Below are 13,502 nucleotides of genomic sequence, written 5' to 3'. Positions count from 1 at the left end.
TCCTTGATTATTCAGTTAGAGTTACGATTTTATAATAAATAACATTAACTAACATTGTTAGCATTACCGACAGGGTTTTCTTCGCGCAAATGCATTCAGTTCATTTTTCGTTGTCTATGCATAAGAATACAACCTTGTTTAAATTGCTAGTATGAAGAATTTTAGTATGCCAACTTACTGTGGCCTTTCGAATCAATTCGTTACAGATATCAACCTTAACACTTCAAGGTCGTTCGAATCAATGTGATTTAGATCTCAACCTTAACCCTTATAGAGATTATTTTCATTTTAGCATTTTCTGACAGTAATAAGTTATTTTGTTTTTTTTTCCAATAGGAATAATTATAAATGGTACAAATATTCCACTTCTTGTACATCTATTTATGTTGATTATAGCATTCTTGGAGTGTTGATTTTACCTTGATTTACTTGGTAGAATGATTGTATCTTACTCCTTGTTGCATGGTTTTGCAAAATTCTAAAAGTATTTTTGTTATACCTCGAGCTAAGTTTCAACTATTTACTTTACATCTATGAGCTAATCATTGTATCAATTCCAACAATTAGATCAATCTAGCTTTACAAAATCTCATTTGACCGCATCCCCAAATTCAAATATATAAATGGAATTCCTTAGTTATTGTAGAGTATAAGTACATGATTTATATCATTCGCTGATTTTTTCTTTATTTTTTTTGCAAAGTAACACATAGAAAAATAAACACACCCACAATGTTTTTACACTAAGATCAATCCTAATAATCTGTAAGGAATTTATACCTTCCACCAAATTGTTTACTAGAAATGGTTCCATGATAATGATCACAGACACTTGTTGGGTCGCGGAAGCCCCACGCAATAATTAAAGGGCGCGAAGCCAGATATTTTGGGTAAAGTTAGGATAAAGACTCCACTGGAAGCACGGAGCACGAATCATAATAGGTCGAGTCAAAGGGTAGTCCGCCCAAAAATAATGTAAATAGAGTTGGCCCACCCAGGGATTGCGGGCCAAGGAAGGGTATAAATAGAGCGAGGCTCTATGGGTAGATAGAGTCGAGTTTGGATAGTGAATGAAGAATATGAAATGTAATGAGTTCTTGAAGAATATTGTCTAAAAGCGTCTATAAGTCCAAGTCGAGGGTTGGGGTAGTAGGTAAAGGCTCTGCAGATGTGTGTGTAAAGGCCTGGAAAGTCTGTAGCTGTGTGCACGGACCCTTGCAGCTGAGTGTGCAGGGTGGATTTGGATGTATCAAGGATAAAGTGGAAATAAAGATAAATTTCTTATGAAATTTTGTGTTTCTTCTAAACTATCGTAATATCTATTTAAATTCATCTGCTTATGGTTTGAATGAATATAAATCTGGGTTTATTGTAATACGCGAATCAGTTGTGTTGGTTAAATGTTTGCTTAAAGACCATGGCAATCGGTAACCACCTCTTCTATTAAAATAGCGCACTAATAAGAAAGATATACTCAAGCTGGATCTGTGCAGATACCAAGTAGCACGGAGATGTAAACTAGTGCGCGAAACCTCTAGACCACACCAAGACATCCTTAGGGTGCGAAAGCCTGGTTCCAACACCCTCCCCTGCTACCTTGGGTGAGACCTCAGTTTGTGCTCTGTGGGCTGTTGCCGAAAAAGTCGTAGCTACGGGATTTTCTTGGCTAAATAACTCTTCCAAACCTGGGTCAGGCCCATATAAGCCAACAAATGATTTTGTTGCCGGGACCAGGATCTGCCTAAGGGGTGTCTAACGTGGGAACACTGGAATCCTACAAAGAAATAATTTGAAGATTAGTGGGATCTGAAGCTTCACGAGTTTGCAGTTCAGGAAAACATAAACTCACGGATATCGGAGGAACATTGGTTGGATCTTCTTCGTAACATTCTCGATAGAATTGTATGAGTGGATCGCGAAGTTAGCTGATAGCATGGAGAGGTGTAGATTAGACCAGCCGATAGTGTGGACTCTGAAACTAGTGCGCAGGTTGGAAGCCACCAAAGATAGACTTGCGCATGTGGTAGACCACTGATTAGATCAGATCATAGGGGGATTTATCACTGAATTTGCGATAGATACAACCGTAAGTTACAATGAAGCAGAAAGGAAATTTCTCTAAGGACCGCAGTGTAGATACATCAAATCATTGAATACTTTGATTAAGATGTTGTTGTGTGAAAAACAGATCCTGCGCATATATTGATGTCTGGAGTAATGCGGAGTGGAAGGAGTTATTGCAGAACAGGAGAAGTAGTGAACAACCCTTTGATTTCTATCTCGCAGGGAAACGAGGAGGATCTCGCTAGGTTCTCACCAGGAAGTGTGGTCTGATTGATTAAAGAAAACTTCCCACTGATGCCACCTCCGTCTACACCGCCACCCACTTCACCTACGTCGATTCCATCCACACCAACACCCCCTCCACCCCTTGCACCACCAAAAGCTATGATGGTGACCACAGTCGAGTTACCAACATTTCAGGGTGTATGGAATGAACAGCCAAGTCAGTTTTGGTTTGTGATAAAATCTGTATGGGATGCGCAAGGCATAATAGATGAAAACATTAAAAAGGCCACGCTAGTTAGTGCACTACATGAATGTGCATTGACATGGTACATAAAATCCTCAACTGACCATCCAAATGAGGGAATAATGGAGATCCGTGATCTGCTTAATAAAGAGTTTGGCCGGCCAAAGTCTGAAGCCCAGTCGGTCATTGGGTTCAAGGAGATAGCAACGTTGCCTAGTGAAACTCCATGGGATCTGGACCAGAGATTAAAGAGTACTATTCACGAAGCTAACATGACTTTGACAAATGGGAAGCATTGCACGTGGTTTGTGGCATCCTTGACGCCCCATCTAATGATGGCTTTTTCACAAGATAAGATCTCAACCCAAGCCGAGGCACTGGAAAAAACAATGAGGCTACACGTGACCCCAATACTGGACCCAAGATTGGGAGTTTAGCAAATCCACGCGCAACTTCAAAACTTGAGCTTGGAAATGCAGATTCTGAAGCAAGGAAGAGTGTCCCGACCAGAGGTACGACTGAAGGTAGGCTGTATTAAATGTAAGAGCCAAGTGCACGACAAGGATCATTGTCCGGTTTTCTCGAACTATCTGGCGGGAGGAGGCCCAATGTCGTTAAAAGTAGAAGTACAAGCAGGACCAAGTACTGTGCAGGCACTCTGGTGCATGATTTTCCAGGTGGACGTGAAGCATGTGACAGATAACTGCCACTTATTATAGAAGTATACCCAGACCTCACAATAGTTGTATTGCAACTTTTGTTGATCGGTCAGACACGATGAGTGAAAGTGTCAAAGTTATGACTTAATGCTAGAGAGAACCCTAGCCTACCAGATGCAGACTTAAGTGTGGGGAGGATTTCGAGGACCTGGCTGGGGAAGAGGATTGGGGCCTGGACGGGGCCAAGGACAATTAATTTGCTATAATTGTGGTGGACAGGGGCACTACGCTCGCGACTGCACTAACCCAACCAGGATCTTGTGTCCCTACTATGAGCAGTTTGATCACGAATTAGTGGACTGTCCAACCTTAATTGCCCAATTGAGTGAAAAGGGAGTACTCCAATCTCCACCAACCCAGAATATCCAAATGATGCACGTGGAACCTCGCGAAGAGGACCTTAGTATAAATATGGTACTAAGAAGCAATGCAACTGTAGGAGGGAATGAAGGCAGGAAAAGGTATGACACACCTATGCATGAACATAACACTGAGATGGAACAAGGGAAGATGGGGTCAAAAGAAGCTCAGCAGAGCTTCGTGAAAGCGTCTACCCTAGGTAGGAGGGATCGAATAGAGTCAGGAGTGGACTACTCCATGATCACTACCTCTCTTGAAACCTGCATGAAGTTGCTGCACGATCATAACACTGTGCAAGGATTGCAAGAGCTGATCACCAGGTGCACCGGATCCAGTGAACTCCAGGTCGTCCAGAAGATAGGAAGACATGCTATGTGCACCGGACGAGAGATGATACTGAGAGCACAAATTGGTGACTATGAAATGGATCAAGTCATCTTGGATTTAGGCTCGGATGCAAACGTATTTCCTAAACAAACCTGGGAGCATATGGGCAAGCCCGCACTGCAATGGTCCTCGATTCAATTACGAATGGCCAACCAACAAAAGATCTTACCAATGGGCCGATTGCAAGGAGTGATGGTGGATATCGACGGTGTGAGTATCCAGACCGATTTCAAAGTCATAGAGATTGTTGATGATAGTAATCCTTACCCTGCACTGCTCGGAATTGATTGGGCCACAGACATGAAAGGGATCATTAACTTGAAAAGACACAAGATGACATTCAAAAAGAAGTCACTACGGATAGTAGTTTTGTTGGACCGAGCAGAAGGGGAATGTTATATTGAACCTGTACGCGATGAAGGAAGTGATGAGAAACTGGATTACATTTTTCAGATAACAACACAAGGCTCAAATCAAATGCAGTTCATCGATAATAGAAGACTCTCATGTGAATGTGATAGTATCCGTATAGTGGATTCGGAGGAGGAGGCAGAGTGATGGCAGAATTGACTGTAGGAAGTTACGACACTCAACTGCAATATGGTGACTCGGTCGGTACACCGCGTAACGATAGAAGAAAGACCACGCGACTAAAGGAGACTAGCACGACCATCGAAGCGTAGCTCAACCCTCCCGTTACGTTATGTGGAATATGAGAGGAGCCCAGTGTGCTGAAAGACAGGTTGTGTGCACCTGGGGAGGAGCCGTAGAAGCTGGGAGATAGGCGGTAGTTTCAAGTCTGGATTAGAGGATGTTCACGGCGGCCACGATGGCATAAAGCGGTAGCTCGAAAGATATGGATGCACATCGGATGACTGACAACCCAACTAGACCTACAGAGAACACTGGGTCACAACGTTGGGAGGGACCATCTCTCTATAACTAGACTAACCACTGTTGGTACAACTCACTCCACCGGTGACAATGTTCGTGATAGAGTTCAGCAGCTTTGGGAAACCATTGTTCATGGGAAAATACGACTTGATAAGCTAGAAGAAACTAGGGCCCGACTCTGTGCACGAAGTAGGAAGCTGGACAAAGCAATTGTGTAATTACAGTTAGAAGTTGCCTACCTGGATTACAGAAAGGAATTACCAAAGGAAACCAACGTGGCTAGCTCTCCTACCCTGTTACAAGCATTGACCCAGCTAGCATTGTTGCGAATTCACCCAGAGGAACAGGGATGTGTGCACCATAATTCAATACTAGGATCGAAGGAACGTATAGGGTGCTCGCGACCTAGGCTAGTCGGGAAACGAAAGACCCATACTAGGGGTTTGACCACCTGACTATTCATCACAGACCCAGCCCCAGCACCCCATGCAATTGAAAGAGGGCGCAGGATAATAAACTAGGTTGCTAAGAAGCTGTGCGACAGAACCATCGCATACATACAAAAACAACATTTGTGTCCTTGGGGATTCGCTACCGCGAAGGAAAGATGGAAAGTGGCCGTTTCAGGTACTGTTCATGAAATAATGACCCATTTGAAGCACTACAAAGCCAGACACGGGCAATTAAGGCAGAGGAATAACCGCTAAAATCGCATTTATGAGCTACTGCAAGGGCAAGAAACCAACTTGGAATAGCGAATCATATATAATGAGAGTTGGGGTTACGCCACCACGTCTTATCACTCTACAAGAAAACCACCCAATGTCAATAGCATGATGAATGACGAGCAATTCAAAAATAGTCCATGGTTTCAGGCATTGCCCAAATATTACCGAGATGCAATTATGAAGGCACAAGATCCTACCACAGATAGGTTGCAGACAGCTACGCTGCAGACCACTGAGCTCCCCAAATCATCCTGGACACCACGAACCAAGAAGGATCCTTAGAGCCCAGACCCAGTAAGATGGTCTCCCCGATACCTACCATCTGGAAAATTCACAATGGAAGAGAAGGCTAAAACTATGATAGTTAACAGCGAGGATGAAGATGAGGGTTTGCCCACATACATCGAAGAATTCCTCCCTAAAGAAGACCCCATACAGCTAGTACGACGACCCAAGTATGTGCCGCTAAGCAAAGGGAAGGCCAAAGTACCTGCAAATCTAGATGAAGTTGACTCTGTAATCATCAACCCATCGCCACCAAAGGGTGTGCTAGTGGAAAACTCGGTGGTTGGCTGTGTTGTGACAATGAAGTTCGAAGATTGAGACCTTGCAGATATAGTAAAGTTTCCCAATCTCACGATGGGCGAACTAATGGACCAGAAGATAGAAGGGATGATGAAAACCCTGCAGCCAAAGGCATGGCTACAAGAGGTGGAGAAAGCTGGGTTACTCTGTCTCTTGTTGATTCCTCATTTCTGTAGCCCCCTATCACCATTTTGGTCATAAAGCAGTTGCTCTGTTTAATCCATGAGGATATATTATGCATTGGTAAACCCATTCGTATCACATCAGAATAGGTTCATCAGGTTTCACACCTACCTTGTGATGGGAGAGACCCTCGGGAGATCACTGATAAGGGTAAAGATGTCATGATGATTGAACGACTGAAAAAGAAGTACCAGCTCGCCAAGGGACAACAAGGGTATATCATTGATAGTATCTCAGATAATGCAGTTCGAGTTGCCACCCAATCGCTGGTAGGGAAATTCATGAGGAAATGTCACAACACTGAGGTCCCCACTATAGTTATCACTCTTGATGAGGCATGCGCAGCTAGTGTATAGTTCAATTGGTCGCAGTTCCTTTGTGAAGAGTTTTAGACCAATTGTCGCGACGTGCAGGAGGAAGGCATGAGATTCCATTATGCATGGTTGCTCCTATCCATCATGCTGGTCACCACTGACCTACCCTAGGAAAGCCAATTTCCAGTCTTGGATTCGGAATGGCCTGAAGCCGCTCGATATGCTTCCCTTTGGGCAAGAAGGGATGCAGGACAAATTCGCAATATCAAAATCTTTTGGGTATTAATGGACGCAACTGTGTGACAGTGGATTAATAAGTTACCCCATTTAACTGACGAGATATATGAAAGCATGAAGCACATTGTTGAATATAAAGTAGACATACATCATGTCTGCATCAGGGCGTGGAAGGACCCAGTCCAGGCATGGACATCAGTCCAGTTTATTGCCACTAATGACGTTATTGACTGGATTATGGATACTTGGCCGGCAGCTTGGCACAGAACCTTGGCGGAAGAGCGCGACTAAGCCGTTATTCAGAGGAAAGGATGAAGCCAAGCGTGCCGTACAACAAAAGTGGAATGCACTGTTGGCCGTGAAAGTTAAAGCAGCTCGTGAGGCGGCACTCATAGCAGCAGGAAGGATCCAACCCGGCGAGGAGACGTCGACAAAGAACAAAGGTAGTAGGAAGGAAACCACCCAGCCAATCGCAATAGATACTCCATCCACTACTACGGGGGCTCCTTTAAAGCGCTCAGTGACACTTGAGCGATCGAAGCCATGGAAGAAGGCAAAGACATCTAAGACAGACAGCGAGGTGACCACCCTAACCGAGGGTGACCTAAATGACATCAAAAATGTCGTTCACAAGGCCAAATTTGATGTAATTGACGAAGCCATGTCTGAGTAGCAGATTGTGTTGGGGGAGCTCCATACACAGTTACAGACGTTAGGAATCCATGTCACATCCACAAGTGAAAGTACTGCTACCATGGGTTCCGGTATGGTAGCTACGGAACCATTACTGAAGAACCAAGTCGCTTATGCTATTGCAATTCCAGTAGGCATGTTGATGATCAACAGCGCGGAGGACAGAGCTATGCTGGAATGGTTTACAGGATTGGGACTCAACATAACCGCTTTACCACGAAAAAGCTTCCAATAGCTCCAAGATAGCACCACGAGAGAGCTATGCACCCGGGAAGGCCATACTAAACAAATCCTCCAGGAACAGAAAATCAAACTCGAATAGCTGTGCATCCAAAGGGAGGAAGCCATCGCACAGAACCACGAAATGTAGCAGATTGTCGTGGAAGCTTGCTCCAGTGCCCCTGAATTGGAGATTATGGCTGATCTCCCTCTTGAGACCTAAGTTCAGAAGCTAGCTGCTGGGTTCCCTAACACTAAGGAGGAGGCTGCATAGATCCATCAAGAGCTTAGTGTGCAGATTGCAGAGTTAAAATTTCAGACTCAGCGAGTGACACCGCTTGAGATCGTGGAGCAGCACAAGAAAATCATCATCGTCGCCCGTGAAATTCTTACAAGAACAATGAAGGAATGTAAAGACTTGTTCACGCAGTCAATTGTCACACTCACGACCCTTCAAGAGGACCCAACCCTTCAACTCTTAGAAATGAAGCTTGGGAGCTTCAGGAAGCTTATGATAGGATCAAAGGACCTGTGTCAACTATTGTTATCACGTAGCGCTTGGCCAATATAAAGAAGGCCCACGGCCTAAAGATCCAGGTTGACGCAGCCTGACAGAAGGCAGCCATGATTAAAGCTCATCTCCAGCCATGTATGGACGAGGCATTTGCAGTTTCAACCACCATTGAGCATAGGGAAGCTCAAATGAATAGAGAGTATTGCACCATTAAGACAGCGCCACCCGAGACTGTGTTGACGGCGACATGCATGGAAATGATGCAACGAATGACAGAAGAATTTGTTGCTGGAACAAGTGAGGCATAGAGGATGCTAACCGCCCTATGCGAGAAGATTACTGCGCCGGCCGAGTGACTCGGGATGAGTCATGATGATTGTGTTAAGGGACTGCTGGGTAGTAGAAGCCATGCAATGATTAAAGGGCGCTAAGCCGGATATTTTTGGTAAATTTAGGATAAAGACTCTACTGGAAGCGTAGAGCGCGAATCATAATAGGTCAAGTCAAATGGTAGTCTGCCCAAAAATAATGTAAATAGAGTCAGCCCGTGTAGGGATCGCGGTCCAAGGAATGGTATAAATAGAGTGAGGCTCTATTGGTAGATAGAGTAGAGTTTGGATAATGAATGAAGAATATGAAATGTAATGGGTTCTTGAAGAATATTCTGAAAGCGTCTGTAAGTCCGAGTCGAGGGTTGGGGAAGTAGGTAGAGGCTCTGCAGCTATGTGCACAGAGGCCTGGAAAGTCCGCAGCTGTGTGCACAGACCCCTGCAGCTAAGTGCACAGGGTGGATCTAGATGTATCAAGGATACAGTGGAAATAAAGATAAGTTTCTTCGGAAATTCTGTGTTTCTTCTAAAGTATCATAATATTTGTTTAAATTCATCTGCTTATGGTTTGAATGAATATAAATCTGGGTTTATTGTAATACACAAATTAGTTGTGTTGGTTAAATGTTTTCTTAAACACCTTGGTAATTGGTAACCACCTCATCTAATAAAATAACGTACTAATAAGAAAGATATACTCAAGCTGGATCGGTGCGGATATTGAGCAGTGCAGAGCTGTAAACTAGTGCGCGAAACCTCTAGACCACACCAAGACATCCTTAGGGTGTGGAAGCCTGGTTCCAGCACCCTCCCCTGCTACCTCGAGTGAGACCTCAATTCACGCTCTGCGAGCTATTTCCGAAAGGGCCGGTAGCTGTGGGATTTGTTTTGCTAAATAACTCTTCCAAACCTAGGTCAGGCCCATATAAGCCAACAACACTTGTTAGCACTAATATATAATGCAATTCTATGCTAGAGTTTATTCAATTCATGGAAATAGCATGCACTGATTTCCTAACCAGACTTGCTATAGAAATTATACTTCCACAAAATTATATAATAGAAATAGTCACATGAAAAATAATGACACCCAATTATTAGCACTAATATCTAATAAAATACTATTCCATAATTCATTTCAATTACAGAAATAACATGCACATATTTCCTAACTAGATTTACTGTAGAAATTGTACTTGGGAAGTGCACTATCGACCCAATCGCGAACTGAACCACCAACCCCCCCTAGTTGAAACTATATGCCAATGGAACCAACAACCTATCTTAATTCCATATAAGGTATTTTATGCCTTACTTCCCTAAAAGATCTTTCCCTAGTGGCTTCTTGCTTTCCAAGGTCTGTCAACCCACGAGCCTAAGTTTTTATTTTTTATTTTTTTGTTTCCAAAAAGGGTATTTCCCAATAAATAATGTGAGAGTCACCATGAACATATTTCTTTAATAAAGACACATGAAAGACATTGTGAACAATAATATAGTTGGGAAAATCTAGTTGATATGCTACTAAACAATTCTGTCCAGCATTTGAAAAGGCGCATAGAACTATGGTGCCAATTTTGCATAGGTCCTAGTTCTTAAGGTAAATTTTCTTAGTTTTACTCTTAAGTAAAAATGGTCTCCAATCTTCAATTCTTTATGACTTCTTGTCTTGTCTGCATGACTTTTTTTCCTATCATATGCAGTTTCGGTGTTTTGTCTAATTTTTTGTACCACCTATTCTGTTTCCTACAATTCATCAAGTCATAATATCAATCGATCTTTCGGTTGGCTCCAACTGAACAATGTATGATATTGTTTTCCATATAAAGCTTCAAAAGGACTCATTTTTATTGAAGTTTCATAGCTATTGTTATATGAAAATTATACTAAATACAGAAAATCCTCCCACTTAATAGGTCTGTTCATGACATAAATTCCTAGCATATCGTCCAAGATCTGATTTATTCTTTATGTCTATCCATATGTTTGACAATCATATGTAGTGCTGAAATTCAATTATTTTCCCATGCCCCCAAACAAAGATTTCCAAAACTTGGAGGTAAATTTATCATCTTTGTCTAACACTACCATCTACGATTCTCCATGTAGTTAGAAAATTTCCTTCATGAATATATTAACAATCCATGCAGTTCTAAAAGTAGACTACACCAGTACAAAATGCGATGCTTTAGTCAAAATGTCCACTACCACCATGATGGAGTCATGTTTTCATTTTTTCCTTTTTAATCCTGTAATAAAATCCAATGAAATCACTTCCCACTTACATTTTAGAATGGGTAGTGGGTCCAACAATCCAACAGGGTGTTGATGTTCCACTTTTACTTGTTAACATTCTATACATTTTTCCAAGTATTCTGCCACCTCCTTCTTCATGCCTGGTCAAACTAGTTTTTTACTTAATTTTATCATATTTTGGTATCCAAGATGGCCTACATATGGATTTTTGTGATATTCATCCAATATCATTTGTTTTAGCACACTCACATTGGGAATATGCAATATATTTCGATAGGTTAGCAATTTTTCAGAATTTTTAGCATATCTTGGAACTTCCATTTATTGTAATTGCTATTAAATTTCTAGATATTTATGATATTGTTTCCTTCAATTTTTAATCCATTCCACAAAATCTATACTAATACTGCCAACTGATATTCCCATCTAATCATGATCATGTCTACCTAATGCATCGCCTATCTTGTTTTATTTTCCTTTATGTGTTTACTATCAAATTCAAACTCAATAAGGAAAGATATCCACCTTTATTGTCTGGAATTTAGATCTGGTTGGCTGAAAAAATACTTCAGGATGATGTGATCTATTAACAAAGTAAATTTTTTTCCTAAGAAATAGTGTCTCCACATTTTTAGAGCATGAATCATCATTCACAACTCTAGATCATACAAAACATAATTATTTTCATGTGGTTTCCACTTCCTAGACTCATAGGCCACTACTCCATTGTCCTATATCAATACTCCCATAAGGCCTTCCAAACATGCATCAATACAAACAATGAATTCCTTTTTTGGGTCTGCAATTTTTAGTATAGGAGCTAGTGTTAGGAATTGTTTTAAATTCTAAAAAATTTCTTGGTATTTGGATGTCCACTCGAAATTTGTTCCCTTTTTCTATAAGGAGGTAAAGGGGTAAGCCAATTTGGGAAATCACTCTATAAAGCTTCAATAATATCCTATGATCCAAATAAATGAGAAAACTAGTGACACGTCCCTAGGTACGGGCCAATTCATAATATACCTAATCTTTTCAGGCTCAACAAATAATCCCTCCTTGGAAATGAGGTGACCTAAATACTGTATTCTGTCTTTGTAAAACTCACATTTGTTGAATTTTTCATATAGCTGATGTTCTCTTGATATTTGTAACACCAATTTTAGATGTTATTTTTGACATGTGATGTTTTATAGGTGTTTGTGCAAGCATTGGCATTGAGTTCAGTCAAGGGTCAGCATGATGATTGGGTGTTTGGAATGAATCCCATGGTTATTGAGGTGCTTTGTAGAAAATCATCACAGTAGAAAGCTTATTGAAGAAGCCATAAAATGATCATCATGGTAGTTGGTGTTCAACTAGCCAAAGAGTCAATGGGCAAAGAATTTTGTAATCACCTTCACCTTCCAAGTAGTAGGAGGACACAAAGCTAATATCAGACTCTCTAAATTGGAAAGTGCATTGAATAAGATTTCCAACGATATGTGGAAGTCCAAAAATGGAATCCTCGGTCAAAAGTTATGGCTTTCCAATGTTAAGGGACTTGAAGTCCTAGGTAGGATCAGATATTGAAGACCAACACAATATCAGAGATCATCATGTCAACGCATCAAATATTGGAGATGGAGATGTCAATGTATTAGCATAATCAATGATATCAAAAATTGGAGGTGCAAATGTATCAGAGGTTGGAGGAAACTAGAACCCGAGAGATCAGAGTATTGGAACATCTTCAAGCGAGTGGAGTGAATAATGTTGCGATATCGATAAGTGTTGATAAGCATTTAAAATCACTGAGCAATGCCAAAAGAAGACTAACAAAGGATTTCGGTGCAAAACCAAGGTTAACAGGTCCTCTTCTCTCTCCTCTAGTTGTACACATGGTAGAATATGATTGGATCCTATAAGATATAGTGGCAGCTGGAGTCAGCATGACGTGGAAGTACGACAGAACACGTGGAATGAATATTTAACTATATTGGGTAGGCTAATGGTCTAGAACTAGGTGGCACGTGTCACCTCTAAGGAGTCATCATGTGGAGGTGATGATGTCATATCAAAGCTCATTAATTGGAGGATTAAGGGATTAGAACTCTAGAGTAGTTGGAGTATTGAAAAGTTTCGATACAGAGGGATTCTGATATTGGGCTACCACATGGTCATAACAGCTCAACAAATCAGGGGCACAAAGCAGTTAACAAAGGGATAATGTCCCCTGATAAGAGTGTGAAGGCTTAACACCTTAAAGCTAAGCGGAAGGTCATACCTAGAGGTCCTATGATGAGAAGCACTATGAGGGCTAAGCAGGAGGATCTCAGAAATCAAAGGATTAGAATATAAAAACATTGCACCACTATAAAGATTGTGATATCGAATCGCTCCGATAAGGAAGTACAAATATTTAAAGAGTGTATGTGCTGGTAGCTACAATATTGAATGAAGGCACATAAGAGTTGGTAGTTGAAATGAGCTAATACTATGGAAGACTATGTAACAAGGATCCGAGGACCAAATTGGGAGTATAAATTAATTCAAGTTCTTAACAGAAGCAATC

Source organism: Pinus tabuliformis, chromosome 1_1 (assembly GCF_031772625.1).
Source record: "Pinus tabuliformis cultivar Carrire ecotype Pingquan chromosome 1_1, CPIR1, whole genome shotgun sequence".
NCBI classification, from domain to species: Eukaryota; Viridiplantae; Streptophyta; class Pinopsida; order Pinales; family Pinaceae; genus Pinus; species Pinus tabuliformis.
The sequence above is the reverse complement of the archived record's forward strand: the minus strand, read 5'-3'. Positions refer to the sequence as shown.